Source organism: Aphelocoma coerulescens, chromosome 7 (genome assembly GCF_041296385.1).
Source record: "Aphelocoma coerulescens isolate FSJ_1873_10779 chromosome 7, UR_Acoe_1.0, whole genome shotgun sequence".
NCBI lineage: Eukaryota > Metazoa > Chordata > Aves > Passeriformes > Corvidae > Aphelocoma > Aphelocoma coerulescens.
This window is the reverse complement of record NC_091021.1, coordinates 6,431,446-6,451,683: the sequence shown is the minus strand read 5'-3', so window position 1 is coordinate 6,451,683 and position 20,238 is coordinate 6,431,446. Positions and strand designations below refer to the sequence as shown.

Genomic DNA, 20,238 nt, shown 5'->3' with positions numbered 1-20,238 from the left:
AACCTGAGGGAATTCCAATGGAATGACAGGGTGTTCATACCCATCTGAAGCCTCCCTAACAGAAAGACTCAAGTGCTGCATTATCTCTTTAACACTGCAGTTAACAATGCATGGAGACTTTTCAATCAGCATAAGAGCAAGCGTAAAGAGGTGAGAACACCAGTAAAGGAAACCTCCTGACTTGCCCATCAACAACAGCTGTATCACAGAACACTACTGTAGTGTGTCTTGTCTTTCCCATTCAGAGGCTGTTCCAGAACTCAGCACTCCAGACTGGCAGCCTTATCATTCACTGCCTGAATGTATTGATGCCTCTCATGTTCTTGTCTTGGTACTGCCTTTTCCACTCCCTGATGTTTATCTTCCTGAAGCATTTGTAGTAAGTGACCACCTCTTTTCTCTATTTCATTTTGAGAAGCCAAAATTCATTCTGTTTCTGCAATAGTTCATCATTTTTTTCACTTTTTCTGTAGTGTAGCTACTGGCAGGACATACACAGGCAGACTATTTGTAATGATTTTTTTTCAATGATGATAGTGAAATTTAGTCTGCAGTGAGGGGAGAAATAGCATTCAAATTTCATTTATGAGGTTTCATTTTTTTACTCTTTATAGGAATTTTAACCCGAGACAAATTGAGAAAGAACATACAAAGGGAAATTAGTATAAGGCAATTGTTAGCTCCCGGTATATGCTGGTAGCCAGCACGTCCAATTTTGAGGACATGGGAGTAGAAGGAAGCTGAGTTCTTGGATAGATATGGTAGTTATTGAAACGTGTTTGAGAAAGCACTGAGTAAAAGTGTGTTTTATTTGTTTTCTGTACCCTGAATCTCTCCTATCTGGGACTCCTGTTGGGGAGAACAGTTGCTGCCAGCTGAGGTGTGCTCTGAGTTTGCCCTGCATGGAGCTGTAGCCAAGGAAAGAGGCCCTGAGGCAATTTTGGTCCCCACAGATAGATCAGGAAGATACTCTAATTTTAAATCCAAGAGCCGATCTGTTGTGAATCAAATCAAGAATGAATGCTGAAAGTCAAAACAAAACAAAACAAAACAAAACAAAAAAAAAAAAAAAGAGGCAGAGGCAGAGTTTATTCTTAATCGTTGTAGAAGTAAGGTTTGTTAGGAAGAAGGGGCAATCTCTGTGCGTGGTGAACGGTGTAGCTCTCTCTGGAAATAGTTCTGCTATGGCTGAGGCACGGTAAAGGGCAGTCCTTTCAGTCCTAACACTGTCCTAAAGTTAAGAACTGCTGCAAAGGTAAAGTTAGAGATGATTCTTTGTTTATGCTGAATGAAAAAAAATGTAGGTTCTTACTTCCAAAATAATCTTATAAGGATTATAGCACTGAGTGATGGAATAATACCTGTCAGGATTTAAGCACCTTCCCTGCATCTGATGTTTCCTTCTTTGATTGAATTCAGGTTCTCTTCTGCATAACGTCTGGCTGAAAGATATCATGTGGCTGTTGGGAGCATCCTATTATATTTCTCAGTATCATCATAACCCACATGCTTATTCTGAAAAGCTTGATAGTTATGACAGAGTATTATTTCTCTCTCAGTTATTCAGTACTTGAAACCTCAACCCTGATGAAGGAAAGCACTATCAGTACATTGGCAAAGAACCTTGAGCTATGTTGATAAAAATAATTAACCATTTCTTCTTAGTGTAAATTTTCCCCTTATTTATTGGTAAGGGTTTGCTTTGTAACCTGTATTTTAAGTATTGATAAAATGTGGAAAATAGTTGTGCTGGGGAAGAGAATTCACTTGGCAGTAGAAAAACTGTAAAAAATGTTCACTGAAGCACTTTGTGTGACGAATGGGCTGAGAATCATCAGAGGTTCCTGCTGACTCTGTCATGCAGCATGTGGCTACATCACTTAGGCCTTACCTCTTAAAATACGGGTCAAGAAATAACAGGACAGAGACACAAATGCAGTTCCACAGAGCTCTAGGTAAGGACCTTAAGCAGAAGAACCTTGCTATTGGCATGCAGTCAGTGAGAAGGCAATTAGTTTGTCCAAATGAAAATACCATCATGGGATTGTTTTTTCCACAATCTGTCACCTGTGTCTAATTGCTCACAGGAGAAAAAGAAGTCAAATTTTCATTGACTTGACCAAGAATTGTTTTAAAGCATTTTGGAAAATCAAACAACTAAGATTTTTTCCCCCCTGCTCTTTAATCTTCTCCATTCTCATCCATTCCTCTTGAGAGGAGGAAATACATGAGGATGTCAGTATCCATATACAAAAACATCTACATTAATTTGCCCTGTGTTCATTGGGGTACAGGGACTTTTATATGCTGTAGGAGGGAATTCCAGTGTCCTGGAGGAGGGAATTTCATCTGGTCACCTAAGTTTTGGTTTCCATCTCCTTTTGTAAGGAGATAGGGAGCAAAGTAGTGAAAGAGTAGAGGCTGTACCTTCTCAGTCTTGAGGTATCCACATGCTTTTTCTTCACTGCATTCCCACTTCATTATTTGTCACTGCATTTCTTTTATTTAAGAAGGCAATGTGTACATAATTAAAGCACCAAAAGAGTTGGCAGGAAATAGAATTGTGGAATAAAATGTTGAATACGTGAATCTAGTATGTATTTCAGTTTTTCAAAGATCTGGTGTTAAAATCTTCACCTATATAGGCATCATTACCTTCCCTTAAACAGCAATAGGTTACTCACAGGTTTAGTAAAACTTAATTCAGTCTTTGTAACATAATATTATGCTCAGAATGTAGGGGGTTGTGCATGTGGTTTTGGACATGGTTGCATGAAGGTGGTTTTGGTTATTTGCACTTAGGACAAAGTAGAAATTGGAAAATTTCATGCTGATATATATTGCCTCTATTAAAGAGGCTCAGGCATCATTGAAAAAGGAATGAACAGTCTCTTATTAAGTTGCTGAAAATGGCAATAGGTCTAAGCAAGTACAAGTATGTTAAATGATGTTAAATTAAAACAAATGGTATGTGCACAAACTACATTGCCTCTACTTTTTAATTAGCGACTTTAAGACTTATGCCAGGATGTTTTGATGTGTGTTGTGTCTGGTCTAGGAGAGGATGAAAATCAGTATTCATTTGACAATAATTTCAACTAATTAACAGGCAATAAATCTCATTTTAAAATAAATGTGAAAGTGTATAAATATTTCTAAAAATCTTGTCTCCACAATTGCAAGAAAGTAGAGAGGTACCATATCTCATATAGTGTTGCCTAAATTTGACTTCCTGAAGTGTAACTGTACCAACTGGAATGTTTATGATGCCAGTCTCCACAGGGATTTTTTGTTGTGGAAATTAAACCTGTAAGAGATGAATAATTAACCTTGTTATGTAATCAAAGCCTCCAGGAAGGTTTATTTTCTCAGATGGTGATACTGTATTTTTTTGGCAGAATGTATTGGAAACATACTTACATCTTTGAGGAACTCCTGATATGCACTTCAAAAATGGTTTGCAGAAACTAGCTGATCTTTCTTCAGAACTTCATCAAAAGAGGTCAAATTTACTACCCCCAGGGTACCTGGTAAGAAAATTTTACAAGCTAATTAATAATTAATATTGGTAAAAAATTTTGGAAGGCATATACTGACTGTGAAATTTGGAAGGCACATACTGACTGTGATGAAAATCCAACATGAGACAAATATAGATTTAGTGTTTTATTGCACACTGGTGTCAGTTTTTCCTCCCTTTGCCTGTATCTCACTAGTGGTAGTAAAATGAGAAGTGTGTGTGTAACCACGTGGAATTCTTTCCTTGTGCTTTTCCTGGACACTTGCCTCCCTCCCAGGAGCACCTCCCAAAAGGCTGGCGAAGGTCTTCAATCCCTCAGTCTGTGTAAATACTTTAATTAGTTATGGACTTTGCAAGAAAGCCTACTGAGGCCAATTGTCTTTTCAGTGAGAGACAGCTCTGCCTGCTCATCTGTTTTATTGGCCTGCGATTCCAGCCTCGTGCCAAAACTGTTATTGCTGGATAAATTAATGAGAACATGTTGTTGCCCCAGCTTCTCAAAGCTCCATAATTGCAAATGTTAGGCACTTAATTGAAACAATACTTAAAAAAATTAGCCACCATGTCTTGGTCTTTGTCATGCCAGTGCCATTCAGAGCAATTTCTGAAAATACCAGGCTTAACTTTAAGCAGCTTTTGCCTTGCTGATAGAATTAACCTAGGGTTTGGGGTTTTTTTAATACTAGGAAAATACCTTTTATTTTTTCCCCAGCTACGCAAGCTAACAAGTTAATAGAGGCATTGCTGAAGTCCTTGGTAAACACTGACAGTTACCTCTGTTTTATAGGTATTTTTTTTGGTAAATGAATGAAGTTTTTTACTTCATAGCACGCTTACTGCTTTGTCATTAAGTCTTTACAGTTGTGTCCAACCCAGTTGGCTTCTACTTTTGGTGCCACCTTTGTGACACTATCCAGGACAGTTTAAATTTATGCTTATGCTTTGTGGAAAAAAACCTTCAGTCCAAGTTTCTCTTCTCTGCTCTGGCTTTGTGGAGGTTATTCATGTACTTGCAAATAGCAAGTCATAGGTCAAATATTCCCAAATTAAAGTAAGGATCTGAAAGTGTTTTTATAGCACCAGACACTTGATTGTCAGTGTTGACCATCAGAATGAAACTGCTTCATGTTTTTCCCTCTGTATCCTTTGGAGAAATCAATACTGAAGTCACTTTGCTCTCAAGAAAAGGGCAGGTCAGAAAACAAACTGAGGCAAGAGTCTGACCCAGTTCAGAGTGAGACCACTGGGTATTTAACTACTGTGCTCAAGTAGATTAGGAATATGTCAGAAAGGAAGAGATACAGAAATCACTGCTTAGTATGAGTCATGTAGGGATTTTTGGTTGCTTTGGTGTCTTATGCTTCAGTACAGAAAAGGAAGTAAGGAATGTACAGTGCTATGTTTGGTTATCTTTTAACTGGCATATGATCAACTGTAGTATCCAGCTTATTTGGACTATAAGTGCATTGAAATCAGTAGAAATATACCAGTTCATTTATTTTTCAGCTAAGGAATTTTTCCATCGGAAAACCAACTCAGAATCAGCTCCCAATTCAACTGGGGATGCTGCAGCTCTGGTGCCAGAGCCCTGGGAGGTTTGCACTCCCAGATGTGCCAAAGGTTATCAAGCATGGTCTGCACGTCGTACCAACCGGCACTAAAATCAGGAACCAAAGGGAAACTCTGCAGAAAGAGCCAAGCTCAGGAGATTTTTCTCTCTCTGGGGCATAAGGAGAAGGTGTATGTAATTTCTGCCCCAAGCCTGCAAAATATGTTCTCATTTTTCTCACTTGGATATTCTTGGCCATGATGACTCTAACACTCCCCACCAAATACTGTTTGGGGAGTTTTGTACAGGCATCCTGCCTATTTACCTTCTTGCTATTTTTCTGGCCAGCAAAACAATTTAAGAGCAATTTTAATGACTTTAGAACTCCTCAGTTAGAAAATACTGTCATAACCCTTGTCAGACATAAGAGGCCCACATCAAACATCCAGCACCCCTTGTGATAGCTGGGAGGGATCTAAATAATAATTGATGGACCTTGATGAATAGACATACGTTAAGAATGCATTGTGAGTGGCAGAAATAATTATAGACTCACTTTTACATCACTATGGCTGAAGGTTTATTAGCATTTTATTTTTTATTTAGCTTCCTTGGGATTTTTGTAACTTGGATTTAAAACTTTGCTGCTTGGTAACTCTTGCAACAGGTTTCTGCACATGTAAGTGATTGTATGAAAGTAGAGGGGGGGAAATGTTGCTGTTTGGCAACAGTTGTATAATTAATTATTTTTTTCTCAAGCTCTTAAGTGATGCATGACAATTTCAGAGATCTGCTGCCAGGAGCTGTCAGGAGAACCGAGTAGCATTAGGCTGTATAGAACTACATGTACAAATACTCAAATACAGTAGAGAGAAGATCTAACTTTAATGTATGAATTAACAGGTTGAATTTAAGAATACTTTGGGGTTTCTTTTGTATGGTTCTTTTATTACACATTCTGTTTTTTACCTGGAGACTTTTTAAAAAGTGACAGTAAAGTGAAAATTTTAAAAAAATTAAGTGCCTAAAATGGCGCTATGAAATATTTAAAGACATCTCCACCTAGATTCATTAAACCTAACACTCCCTTTGTCCAACAATAAAACAATCAAAACTACACTTTCCTTTTGAAACTGTAAAAACATGTGGTTTTGTGTATAATGTCAGATGAAATCATTAATGTGACTGATACAGTCTTTTCAATGACTGTCTCAGGTTTTTTTTAAAATGTTGCAGTAACTGATGGGTTATGTGTGTTTGCATGCGAATGTCCTTTTAAAATGAAGATGTGAGAACCAAATTCTCAGCCATGATTATGGAATTAATGGTGTGGAACTATGTTAGTCTGAGGAATAGTGAGTTCATATAAAACACTACTTGAAAAATAATAATTCTTGTATAGTTAGATAAGAGGTTTTAATATCATATTCTGCCTGAAATTCTGAAAAAGATCTGAAAGTGTTTATGCAAATACAGGCCTTGAGACACTTTTCTTGTGGAGTTTTCCTGTGCTGGCTGTGGAAGGGTTGATAACCATTGCATTAGAATTAGGCACGTACAGTTGATTTTAGCTGTAATAAATGACAACCTTCTTTAATATTTTATATTCATTTATGAGCTCTTTTAATATACTGAAGAGCTGACTGTTAGAACCAGCTTTATACTGTCAATAAAATTTAGAGGAGCATTTAAGCAAATTCACCAAGGCAGCAAACTAAATATTCTAACTAATTTGATTGAAGGAATTATATTTACTGCCTATGGTTATTTTCCCCTCCCCAATTAAAGGAAGTCTATATGGATGTATGTACTCAAGTGTCACCATTTTATTATCATTTTTAATAATGTACAATTAATACTGGAGGCAACATCAAATAGCAAATCACTGAGGACAAACACTGTTGTCAACACATTCCTACATAATTTAAACAATGGCATAGGAAAAGTAATTAGCTTGACAATAAACCAAGTTAACTCCTCTCAGTATTTGCTCTTTGGCTGATAATGAAATAATCAGTAAATGAATGCCTGGGAATCAGTGCTGAACATGTGTGTTGTTTAAATCAGAAGTCCTCAAAATGAGAAGAATGATTTATGACTTGATAAATAAACTGTCTTCCTATGATGAAAATTGGTCAGTGGTGAAAAAATGATGGAGTTGAATCCACCCTTAGTGTTTGGAGAAGCATCTGAAGCTTTATAAACACAAAAGGGCAGCGTTGCCATGAGGGCTTACAGGAGCAACTTCCCCATTAACCTGGAATATATGACAGGGTTAAGTTTAGGAGGAATCCTGAAATACTATGGTAGCAGTCATGAATACAATTAGCAGGTATTCACGAATACAATTAGCAGGTAGCAGGCTGAATAGAATTGAATTATTATAAAAGTATCCCCTTCCTGGCCTTTCAACTCCCAGCTTTTCTGTAAGAAAGGACTTTAACCTGTGTCCAGTGAATTCTAAGGGTGTGCGAGGTTAAAGAAAATTCTAGCAGGGCCTTCAGAATAAAGGGACTTGTAAGCTGACAGACACTACATATTTTTTGATCTTATTGAATTGTAAATAATAATTGTGGGCAATGTAAAATAGGAATGTTGCTATATGTGTTTTAAGAGGATTTTAGGGCTAGACTCCTACTTCTTTCATCTCTCACTATTGGCTTAATCTATCTTTTAATAGATTTATTTTTATGCTATTGAGTGTCACAATTTTTTATAACTTTCTCACTGTAACACAAGCATGATGGACTTCAAATGCTGATCATCATTTACTCGGTGCTACATGGCTTTGCACACTGGGTGCAGTTTAGATATTAAGACATTTGCACAGCAGGTGAAAAAAATGGTTACACACAGACGGCTCTTGCAGGAAGATAGGTTATACAAATTGTTCTTATGCTAAGTCATGACTGTCGCCTCTGACATAAATCAGTGTGGCTTTTTCACTTGCATAAGCACACCTGATACTGCTCACATAGCTTGTAACAACCTACTGAGGAAGCTGAATGATTTTCAATCTGCAATTTGCCTCATTTCTGGTAGACTTCCCCCTGACTCGTTACTGAAAAATCTAATCGGAAATCAGACTTGCAATGTTGTTCTGGTTTTGCAAAAAGAGTGGCTCTGAGGTTTATCACTATATTTCCAAAAACTTGTCCTTTTCTATGAATCAACCTTGATTTCCCATAGCTAACCATATTTCCTTGAAGCTGCAAATGAACATTTCAGTTGTGGAAAGCAGTTTATTCTGCCTCCCCTTGGAGCATGAAGCAAACCCAGCTCAGGTCCCTCTGGCGCCTGTTTACTGGTTTGGCTGAACTCTGGCAAATCATCTGTTCCCACTGCTCTGAACATCTCAAGTTGTGTAACTCAGACAATTTTCTGGCAGCTGTTTTTGGATGATTTGGAGCCATCTCATTCTTTGCAGGAAGCAGCTGTATCTCTGCTGTGTTCCTAACCAGCCTTTCATTAGCAGCGTGCAGGCAGCAAACACAATGGCACCACACCTGATGCCGAGTGCTGCACAGTGGCATCTGCACAATTGCTGGCTGGCTGGCCTACTTCTCAATCCACCTAATGAGGAAGATGTACCTTTCCTAATGTACAAATAGTCTAGGAATGTGTCCCAGTATCCCAGAATGCCGTGCTTTTCAGATAGTCACATATTTGCCTACCTGATAGAGACATTTTTATCCATTGGGTGCCCTGAGAACTTACCTGCAGCGCACCTGCTACATTCTTTTAATCATTACTTTAACTGTGTGTAGAAATTAATGCCTCTCTTTTTCCCATAATGTCTCCCCACTCTCCCTTCCCCCAGCTTCTGGTTTCGATAGAGTTAGAAGATGGTTTTATAGCAGAGTACAGCCTTGATATGGAAGGGGAAATAATAATCCTGGTAAAAAGAATTTTTAGACTCATATGATGGCATCTGATGGAGAATTTGGGTGATACTAAGTACCAAGGTTTAAAAAAACCCAAAGAATCAGTAAATTTCATGTTTTGGGAGATATTCAAAAATTTGTCTTTTTTTTGTTGTTTGTTTTTGGAGAGTGAAAAAAACCAATTGAGCTGTTTTACTTCTTTTAAAAAGCATTTCTGTCTTGTTAATAATGTCTCTTTCTTTAGAGCATTTATTTTAAAATCTTAGTGGAATGTAATGGAATGAGAAAAATAATTTCATCTGACAATCAATTGCTTTCATGGTTCTGCTATTCAAAGTAGTTAGTTTTATATGGTACTTCTGTGGATAATTCTTCTTTTTATCTGCTTCACAAACCCCAGAAATAAATAATAAATGGGGAGGGAGATTTAGTGGCTGAAAAAGAAGATATAAAGATATATTCCTGCAATGAAAAAAACAATTTACTGATTTTTTTTGCAATTTAGTAACTTGACATCCTCTGTATTAGTGTAGCACCTATACTGCAGAGGAGCCACATCCTTCTTTTTACTCATATTTGTATGGCTTTTGAAAGTTTGAAAAATAAGCCCTTATAGCCCACGTGTTTGGGGACTCCTGAAATTGGAACTGATTTATTGCATGTTTATTGTACACTCAGAATTAAAGAAGAGATACCTGGTGAGCTGCTTTCTTTGGTGTTCTGAACAGCTGGGTGCTGGCCCCAGGGTGCTGAGGAGTGAGAGGAAATGCAGTGTGCCCAGGAGCCACCTGAGTCTCCTGTCTGGAGAACCCAAAGAAGAAGGCACACTATGAAGCATGGCTGCCCTGTTCTGTGGTTGTAATCATTGCTTCAAAGTTTGGGGCAGATTTTTGCTTTCTGAAGCCAGGTAGCTTTCCTTTGGAATCTCTACAGCCATCCCTAAATTACTTGTGTCCGCTTTGATTGGAACCATTCAGACCTGCTGATTCATTTGGCGTGGACAAGCAAAAGGGATTTGCAGTTCAAAACCATGGTTTAAGATAGATTTTTCTGATCTGAAAGCTCAGTGAAGTTGCTTGCTGAAGTCTTTTAAAAAACCCCTGAGACTGATATATTAATCATGAATCATTTAGGGAGAAAGGAGACTTTTTTGATAGTTACATTTGTTTTCTGAATTATGATTAGCTTTTTGTTCCTCTTCATTTTTAATACAAGGGCTGGTTGCAAGGTCCAATCCTACAAACTCTTTCAGGCACCTTCCACTATTGACTCAGATTGTCACAAAATTCTTTGGCTATTCTAGGGCCTTCCCTGACATGTTCTCAGAACTTGAGGCATTCAGAATCAGCTTTTGGATGTGTTAGGAAGTGCGCATGTAACTTGCAGTAAGCTTGTAGAAGAGCTTAGTCTTAATTAGAAACACTGTGGATGTTACAGCTCTCCTTTGTTACAGCTCTCTCCTTGTTTTATTCATCACGTTTACTTTCAGAATGGTGCTCATTTAACATGAAGCTTTGTGTCCCTGTACTGTCACCGAGGCTGTGAGACAATCTGTTTAATAACGTTATTTAATGAAATGCAGACATTTTATGTCTTGCTGCATTATCACAGCACATGAAAGCTTATCTTCACCCAGCAACAAGGGAAAACCCACTTCCCAGCCCTGCTTCAGCAGCAGTACATCAGTCTGTGTAGTATCAACACCTGTCTGAGCATTACCTGCAGCCACTGTGAAGAGTGACACTAGCTCTTGCAGAGCTTTCTGCAGGTCTCAAGGAATCCTCTCCAGGATCATGTACCTTGGCAGTGTCAGCAGATGTTGGAGCCCCTGTACCAGCTGCCCCTCCCCATCACCCTGGCCCAGATGCTCTGGCACATCCTTCAGGATGCCTCGAGGTACAAGGCTTTTCTCTTTTTAATCTCTTGGCTAACAGCCCTAAATAAGATAATTTTTTTATTTTTACCTGTTTGCTCTTTGAATTAAAAAGGGCAATGCTTTTCTTAGGAACCAGTGGAGAAGAAATGAGTGAGAAGTTTAAAGGCTGCAAACACCTAGCTGTGATAATGACTGGCTTAATTAGTGCTGAGCCATCCTGGTGTTACTCAGTAGCAAAACAGACTACTAATGTTGAATTGAAGGAGGATAAATGTGCCTGTCTAATATTGTGTTTCTTTTTTCATTAATTTTGTCTAATTTAGCCAACTGCTCCCTTTTCAGTAGAGTTCAGAGTAAAAAATCTTTAACTGTGTAATTAGTGTACTTTTGTACTGGCAGCTCTCATCTCAGGATTAGTTCAGTGCTCTGCCCACTGATACCCAGTTATCTGCCAGCACCTTAAATGGAACTGGTGAGTTTAAAATTAAAAGCTTGGTCATGTTGGATATGCCAGCATCATCTTCATTTTAGCAACTTGCAGCAGTATCTGAAAATAAAAACCCTGGTGGACAGTTTTCCTGGGGGAACAGCAACCCAGATACCCAAACTGAAGGATGGTATTGCAAACATGCTGAAAAAAGTAGAGGCAAAGTTGAGAAAGTGGGGATGGTTGGCAGGAGTCTCTGTTCTGGTTCTGTACATCTTCCTGAAAAACCCTTTTACTGGTGCTTTGTTATTTGCTGCTGGTGAGAAATGCGGATATAATAATTCACATTTTAAATAGATTTCTATAAAAAGTAATATTTATAGCACAACAAAGTGTCATATATTGGGAAATAAGTAGATGTCTTATGTTTGCATAAGTGATTATATTTCAAAGGTTTAAAAAAAGCTAGATTTCTTTAAGAGTTTAGATATGTTTCATAAGCACATTGAGTGGCTGGTTTAAGGCACTTTTGAAAGTAAACTATATTGTTCTGTGAGCCTTATAACATCAACTAACAACAAAAGACAAATCTTAAGGGAATTTCCTAATCTTAGTTAATATTGTGACTAGCTGTATAGCTATAAAATACACAGAAACCATTTCTCCAGTTCCCTCTTGCTCAGTTTTGCAGATGTTAAATAAGCTGACAGCACAAAATACTGTTCTTCTCTATTTAGAGATAAACTGTAGCTCTCTTTGTTCTATCAGTCTTATTTTTTTTGTAATTTCACAAACTGTTTTTTGTAGGCATTATGAAAATTTGGCAGTGGCCAGTCTGCGACCATGAGACTTTTCCATGGTGCATGAACTGTTCCATTCCAAGTTTCTTTGGGCTACAGACAGTGGCATTTGCTGATGGAGTGCACAACTAGGGCAGAGCAGAGGTCCACTCCCTGTGTTTTGAGCTGCCTTTTAAAGGTGTTGGTCTCTTGGTTTCAGCCTGCAGTTCCTATTTGAAAAGTGCTGGGGGGTTGCAGGTGGAAAGGCTTGTGATTTGTATCAATGAGTATTCCCTGAAGGCAGGGCTTGAATTTTACTTGGCTGAGAAAATGCCAGAATGTACCACAAAATCAAGGCAAAAACCTGGGATGGGAGGCTATAGCATGGCTGGAGATGTGAAAACAAGGAAGGTGGAAGAAATGGGAGGAGTGATGAGGAAAACAAGACAAGCTGCTATCAGCTTTCAACTCAGCAATTTTTTTTAATGTGTTTTTTACTGTCTTGAGCAGCAACGAACACGAGTTCCCAGAGCTGCTGTGCCTCCCTTCAGCGTTCTGAGGTGTCACTTGTGCACATACAGACAGATGCACAAGTGCTTTGCTTCCCCTGGAGGGTTTTGAGTCCCAGTAGTGCCCCGCAGGCCAGCGATGTCACTGCTCTCTGGAATGAACCAATGTGACGTAACACACTGTGGATTGTGGGGCTGAAGGTTTGGGTGGGCAGCACTGGGCAACCTGTGGGTTCACAATATTTTTCAGTAGTCTTGTGTAGCACAGATCACATACAATGCTCTGACATAAACTTCAAAGCCAGCTGTCTTTCCAGAACCTTCATCAAGACATACAGCTGCTTTCCTGAAATTCCAAAATGAGGGGGAAAACTGCAGCTTCAATCATTATTTTTCCTTTCACAATGCACCAAAGATTTTATTCAAAATTTCACTTGGTAGCACACAAGAAATGTGCAAAACTAATTCTCTGGCATTTTTGTTACTTTATATAGTTAATTTACACGACAGGAAACTGATTTGAATAAACAGTAGTTTGTAATTCAAGTAATTCTTGGCTAAAAACCTTGGCATCGAGTAAGATATAAATTTAAATGAACAAGTCTGTTAGCCTCCTCAAATGGGCCTGTAACAGAAATCTGCAGGCAGATTTGTAAATAGAGAAGCAACATTAGTCACCCCTGTAATGGAAAATGTCTAATATTGTGCATGCATTTATCAGGATAATTAGATTGCAAAAAGTTACCAGATGGCATAGAGGTTTATATGGGTTTCAAATGAATTAAGGTTGTGGGAGCCCACAGAGAGGCTGTTAAAAGGCAATTCTGTACATAAACTCTGAAATCTGAAGAAGTAAGCAAAAATACTCTTTGTTGAGGGAATAGTTAAAATAATTACAAAATAAGTAATGAAACTCTGAGGATCTGATTTTTTCCAAACAGGAACATTAGCATGGCCTTGTTAACATGCTGTTTTCAGGTTTATAGTAAAATATCAGTTGGAAAAATACTGTCCCCAGGCTTTGAACATGCTCAGGTACAGAATATAAATACTCTGTCTAATGGTCAACTGTGTCTGTTAAAACAGCTTTGTTCTATTGATGTCTGAAATTCTCTGTACAGTTTAATTTTTGGGGGTAGTGAACAAATGCTGGTATTGTTAAACCTGTTTTACTGGCTGCTGTGAGTCCTGTGCTTCATCTTTTTGAATGTTAAATAAATCTTGCAGCAGTGAAATAGCAGAGACAGTGATAAGTTTTGACAACTGCTTAAGCAGTAAGGGAACATCACAGTTTTGGTAACAGATGTGTGTCTTGTGTACATTGTGCTGCCAACACAGGAGGTTATTTCATTTAGCTTGTTTAAGAGTTAGTTTGAACCTGAAGGCAGAGGCAATGGAGATGGCACATGAGGATGAGTCTTTGAGGAAGGCTGAAATTAAAGAGTTGTCAGTCCTGGCCTTTTTTTCAGGACCTGCTGATGATACTTCCGTGTTGTATGACAAGTACTGGGCACCATTGCTTTTTCTGGCAGTCTCTCATTCATGCATCTATAATAAGCCAAGTAAGTCTGCATGGGATTTTTTGAAGTTGGGCAAGAATTCAGTGAGAACACAGGAAACTCTTGGAAATGCATTTTGTCAAAAATGTCTTGCAAATGTCTGGTTTAACATCTCTGGGGAAACTGTCAGGTTAGAAAAATAGATATATAGGTTATTCAGAAACTGTTCCAAAATCGTGAGTGTAATGAAGGTAGACATCTCAAGTCAATATGGGCTACCAACTTTCTGACAGGTTCAGGTTCTATTTCTCTAGAAAAAGTAATCAGTGGTTGCACCTGTTTGCCGTGTTAGGGTAGATTTACTGCAGATTTGTGTTACAGCATATGTGAAGGTCTCATAGCCATTTCCCTCTGATGGTTTGCAGTGTCTGTATTGACATAGTGCTGTTATTTTTTTCTGTTAAATATAGCCATTGGGAGAGTTGTATTAGATGGCTGGAGAGACTGTAAGTCTGAACTGAGAATCAGGTAATATAGGATTTTTCCCTAGATTCTTTTTTTATTGGCCTTTTGTATGTCTGGAGACAAATCACTCATTTCTGTGTCGCAGCTCTTTCATCTGTTAAAATGAAGCTAATGGTAGTGATTTCCTACATTAAACACTTTCATATTACTAATCCAAACTGCTACTTAAGAGTTAAGTATTACTTATTACTAAATTCCCCACTTCTACAGTGATCCCTGTGCACAATATAAGCCTTGAGCTCATGCTTCACTGACATCCTAAATTGAAATAGACTGAAGCATATGTTTAACATCTGTCTTTAATTGAGGACCTATAGATGGAGAAGAAGCCATGAAGCATTTTGAGGTCTCTGAATTCTAAATTTGCTTCTTTCCAATGCACACCAAAACTCTTAGTATCCCATCCTCACGGGACTATTACAAAACCCAACTTTCTAAGCAGTCTTTTCCAAGATGAGCCATGTACACTTTCTGAAAATTTTATTAGCAAAACCAGTTTGTGAATGTATTTAAATGGGTTCAGTTACCTTGCTAGTTTCCTTACTGTGAGCTAGAAAAATAGTCTTAGGCTGTTTATTTAATACATGTTCTTTTTTTTTTTTTTTCCAGATTGAATTCGTATTCTCCCCCTCTGCAATTCTATTTGTTAATTATTTGTCAGTTTTCAACTACTGGTTGAGTTGGTACTGGTTCGGCATGGACGTCTTATATACATGGTTGTGACAACAACTGGTTCTGGTCAGTCTCCTCTTATATTGTAACATTTCATACCAGATAATCCCCTCCAGCATTAAATAAAATGCAGTTTATAAAGTCCTGGATTACTCTGTTTGTTACTGCAGTCTCAGACCCCATACAAGATTGTTTTGGCCTTGCTTAATCCACAACAGACAATTTTAGCAGCTGACATGACCAAAAAGCAGAAATAGCAGAAAAACCTGCGTAACTTTATGCTCCTCTACACAAAGCAGGAGAAAATATCCTTTATTCTCATGATAACTGCCTCTGTGCTTCTGATACAGAAAGCATTCTGTAACATGTACTCAGTGTTGCATAGGCTGTTGTGGTCTGTGAATTAAATATTTGTTAAAATTGTGCCCTTTTGGAAAGGACAAAAGAAATAATATTAAATAAAATGACAGAGCACTGATATTCCCTAGGCTCTAATGTATATTGAGGGATCATTTTTTTGATGGTTTAAAGAGCATTCTGCACTTTTAGCAAGGAAACTTTTAATGATCCATATCTGTATGGTTCTGCCAGATAGACAGAGGCCAAATCCTTCCAGAGGCTGTGTAGGATTGGCACTTTGATCCTGGGACAGTGGAGTGTGCTGGGAAGACACTTTGCTATTCACTATTAGTGTGCAGTAAATGGAGTTTGCAGGAGCTGCTTTAGCATGAGAGAGTAAAGAGTTTTTTGGAGTTGTTTTCTTGATTCTCATGTTACAGCCAGATTTATACATGTAATTAATTTCTTTGCTTCAGGTGCGTTTTTCAAAGAATTTTTTGAAAATTGGAACACATTTTAGTCATGGTCAGTGTTTTTAATGATTTTGTGTTGGTACTAGGATATGTTCCGCTATAGGCATCAAAATAAATTAAGATGAAATACCTGTATAATAGGTTTTGAGTAGAGCAAGATTTACAATAGAAGGCTAAAAATCATATGTAATTTGCATCCAAATTTACCTAAATCGGAGGAGATTAGAAAGTAACTGGCATCTTTGCTTTGAGGAATGACTGACATGCTTACTTTGTTGCCAGCTTTTTTGAAAAGAATTTACTGCTGCTTTTGAGTATTCTGAAAGCACTAATCTAATTGTTAAGTGGGTAGAAATGTACAGATCATCATACTGCTTACTTAGTAAATGAATTTTTTGCAGGGTTGCTATAAAGAAACACAGTACAATAAAGCTTACTGAAGTTGCTGCAATGTAACAAAGAGATTAAATGCATTATCTTCAATGTGACAGCTACATTTTGTTCTCTGGGGAGTGTTTTGAAGCATTTATTCCCTGCCAGAAAAAAACCAAACCACCAACCCTTTTGGTTTGACACACTGAAGTTTCACATAAGAAATAATAGTGTAAAATTAGTAGACCTCACCACGAATAATTCAGGATTTCTAATTTTATCTGAAGCCTGTCTTTACAAATTAAGTTAATGGTAAACTTAATGGTAAATACTGATTTGAATGGAATAATAGAATTTTTTTCTTCATGAAAAATTTAAATAATGAGACCAATTATAAAAACTAGATGAGAGAAAACTAAAGTTCTTAAACGAATCATTTTATTTATACCTCTTGCCAAACCATCCAGTAATTGGCCCATATGGCTAATAAAAAGACCAGAGTCTAGTCTGAAAGTAGGGAAGAGTATCTGTGACATTAAGTAGTCCCTGTGCCATGTGATTATTGAAACCACTCAGTGGCCTCGTCTGGACTAAAGCCAGTGTTTGTGCACTTAAACATGAGTTACATTTCAGGGGAAACTGAACTCTTTAAGTACTTCTGCCACAGGAAATCTGATGAACTGTTAAGAAAGGCAGATACTGAGGGTTCTCCAAAACAGACTGGCAACTCCTTTAAAATTCCTAAAGGCTTGTTTCTGGGCCCCTGTTAGGAAGAAATAAGTGCCTTTAAACATTCCAAGAAACTCCAGCTACTTGTAGCTCCGGAACAAAGTAAATTCAAGTGGGAATAAGCATGGACTTCTTGGAGGGTGTTTATTTTGCTTAATCAATTGTCACTTTATAGTGTGTAACATACCACTGTTTTATATGCAAAAACCAAAAAAGTAATCTACAAGTCCATAAATGTCTTTTTTACAAGAAAAGTGGCTGCCTTCTCTTATATGGTGCAGCTCTTTTAGGAACTTTTCCAGGACATACCCCTGTTGGCAACCAGGAGCCTGCTGAGTAAAAGCTTATCTTGCAGAAGGAAGGCCACAGGCAGTGAGCCGGAGTCTCAGATGTGAGAAATTGAAGTTTTATGCCTGCTAATATAGTTGATACCTCACTGGAAGACATGAAAAATTCTTTTCAGAATACTAAAATAGCCTCAATAGAGCCCTTTGCACCATTTCAGAAGCATGTGAGGCTGTGGAGGCTTCTGTTTCATGTGAGATCTTTATGATCTTTATTTTTATTCCATGTTTGCCCTTTTTTTTTTTCTTTTCTGTCAGGAATATGTCATCTGCCTGGTTCTCTGATCTGAGTTAATTTAGTTGACAGAGTTAGGCACAGAGCTAGGCTCTCAGGGAGGTGAAAGACATGCCACTTGACTGTATCTGTCCCAAGCCAAGACTAGTATTTACTATGCTAATAAACATAAGGTGCATGTAGAATATTTCCATGCCCTTTCCTGTTGATATCCCTCTCTCTAGGAAGGTCATCTGCAAAGCCCAAATGTCTGCTTGTACAGGATAAGGTTTATGTCACATTTTAATCAAAAATAGACGATTTTAAAAGGGGGAGTAGACCAGTTGATAGATCAGAAGATCGTGTCTGCCTTTAGGCCTGTTTGTAAATGTGTAGAAGAAAAGCCTGAATTATTGCTTAGGTGTGTTCATAAAAAACATATACATTCATGGCAATGCACATACACATATATGCAGATCTAACTGCAATTAATTAAAACTTAATACTAAAAGGAGAGACAAAGAGCAGTGAATATACTGTCTCTAAGTATTGCATAACAAATGTGCAAATAGTTGAGGCTTGAGAAACCTGCTGGCAAGTAGTTGAATTATCTTTGGGATCCTCTGTATTCTGAGCATGTATCTGTAGCTTTGTTTTTTATGTTCTCTGAGCCCTGTGCATTTTACTGCCCAGAACAGCAGTAAATTGAGTGTCTGACAGCTCTTGAAATGCATGTTCTGCTGCTTTCGGTTGAATACATTCTGAAATCAATGAAAGAAAATGTACAATTTTTATACATGTTTAATATCTTTCTACAAGAGAAGGTCAAATGAAGTGGAACATTTCATTTTCAGTGATCTTGTGTTTGTGGTGGCAGATGAGAGCTGCATGGATCAGATGAGGCTGGAAGGCTGAGATGCTCTGGCAGTGAGTTGGCAGGTTTGTGCCCCGGCAAGGGGGAGTGGTACAGAGCTGCCATATAAATAACATGAATAAATTAACCTGTGCACTTAACCTGCTGCTTGTAGATTCAATATGCTCCACTTAATTACTTTATGTTGAATTAGAAGTTTTATTTTGAAATAGCCTAAGTGTTACAGCCCTGTTTTCTGTTACATGGGAAGTACATCAATACACACACAATGTGTTCTTAAGGCATCTTCCTCTGGATGGCAATAACATCTAAAACATCTGCTTCTTAATATAATGTTGGTAAAAATGTATCACATAGTCTGATAGATAGAGTATGCATAGAATTTAATTGACTTCAGAAGTGTAAAAAAAGGTGAAGCTAACTAAAAGCTACTCTGCAATATTATACACAGGTTTTAGAGAGGAATGGAGCTTGTGCATCGTATTTAATATTTTAAAAAAAAATTATTTAATAACTTTGTTTTTACCCTTTCTGCAAGAAGAAAAGAAACTTTCACTAGCTTCACTTAGCAGCAAGCTCCCTGGATACAGTGGTGATATACAAAGGAAAAAGACAAGAATGTGTTTCACTTTATTGTATTAGGACAAGCAGGTTTCATTAAAAAAATTAACAGTTATTAGCACAACGTAGTGGGTGTTACAAACTCTCTTGTCTTTTTCAGATACTGAGTATCTCGGGGAGAGAACTGAATCAAAACTTTCAGATCCAGAGCATCAGAGCTTCTGAAAGGAAACTATTTTCATGGTGGGGACTACCACTTCTTTGGGTCTTAATCTCGTTTTCAAACAGCTTGAATACCCTGAATTGTGGTTTCAGGGTTTGGATTCAAAGTAAAGTCTACCTGGAAAAGCTTAAGATTACTGCTAAGAAAATTTTGCTAAGCTGCAGTTTTGTTCTGCTTGCTGTAGAGATCAGACCTCTTCTTAGATCTAACAAAACCTGTAGTTTAACAGATCAGGGGGTGGAAAGACAGAAATTTTACCAACCTATTAAATTTTGCATATTGGAAGTTACAGTGTATTCTCTGGATAAGCCAAGAGAATTAGTCACATTGTTTGCCCTATTTATACAGGGAACACATCCTCTTAGGAGGGGAAAGCAGTTTCTCTGACAGACCCACTCAGTCAAAGCACTTGTATAACCTTTTATCTTCAGTGACTCTTGTGGAGACCTGTGGCCCCTTTTCTCCCCGCACCAACAAACCACTTTATGGTGCTGAATAGATGTCACATATGATCTTGGAAGAAATAGCCAAAAATCTGAAAGTCTGAGATGGAATCTTACAATTTGTAACAAACATAATCTGAGTATATTGTGAAGGGAATTATTTTGCTTCCTTTGATACTTCTGCAAAGTCTCAGCAGGTGCAATTTTTTTCGGTGTGAGAGGTGAATTATCAGATCCACTTTGTTCTGCTGATACAAGGCCAGAACCTGTCTGTTACCTGAATGGTGCTGAGTGCTGCAGAGAGTGGAAAAGCTGCCAAGTTTAGCTAATAGATTCTTATTTTTGTCTTAACTGCCATCTTCTGCCAGACTAGTTCAATAGATACCAGCAGAAAGCTTTGCCTACTTCTTCACCACAGTGTTCATG

At 37.9% G+C, this 20,238-nt stretch overlaps 1 long non-coding RNA gene across 1 annotated transcript; it reads left to right on the top strand.

Moving 5' to 3' along the window:
* Nucleotides 1–254: 254 nt before the first annotated feature.
* On the top strand, nucleotides 255–15,301 carry LOC138113276 (uncharacterized). The gene is made up of 3 exons (XR_011152084.1): nucleotides 255–379; nucleotides 3,399–3,530; nucleotides 15,178–15,301. It is a non-coding gene; the product is annotated as an uncharacterized lncRNA (long non-coding RNA).
* Nucleotides 15,302–20,238: the final 4,937 nt, after the last annotated feature.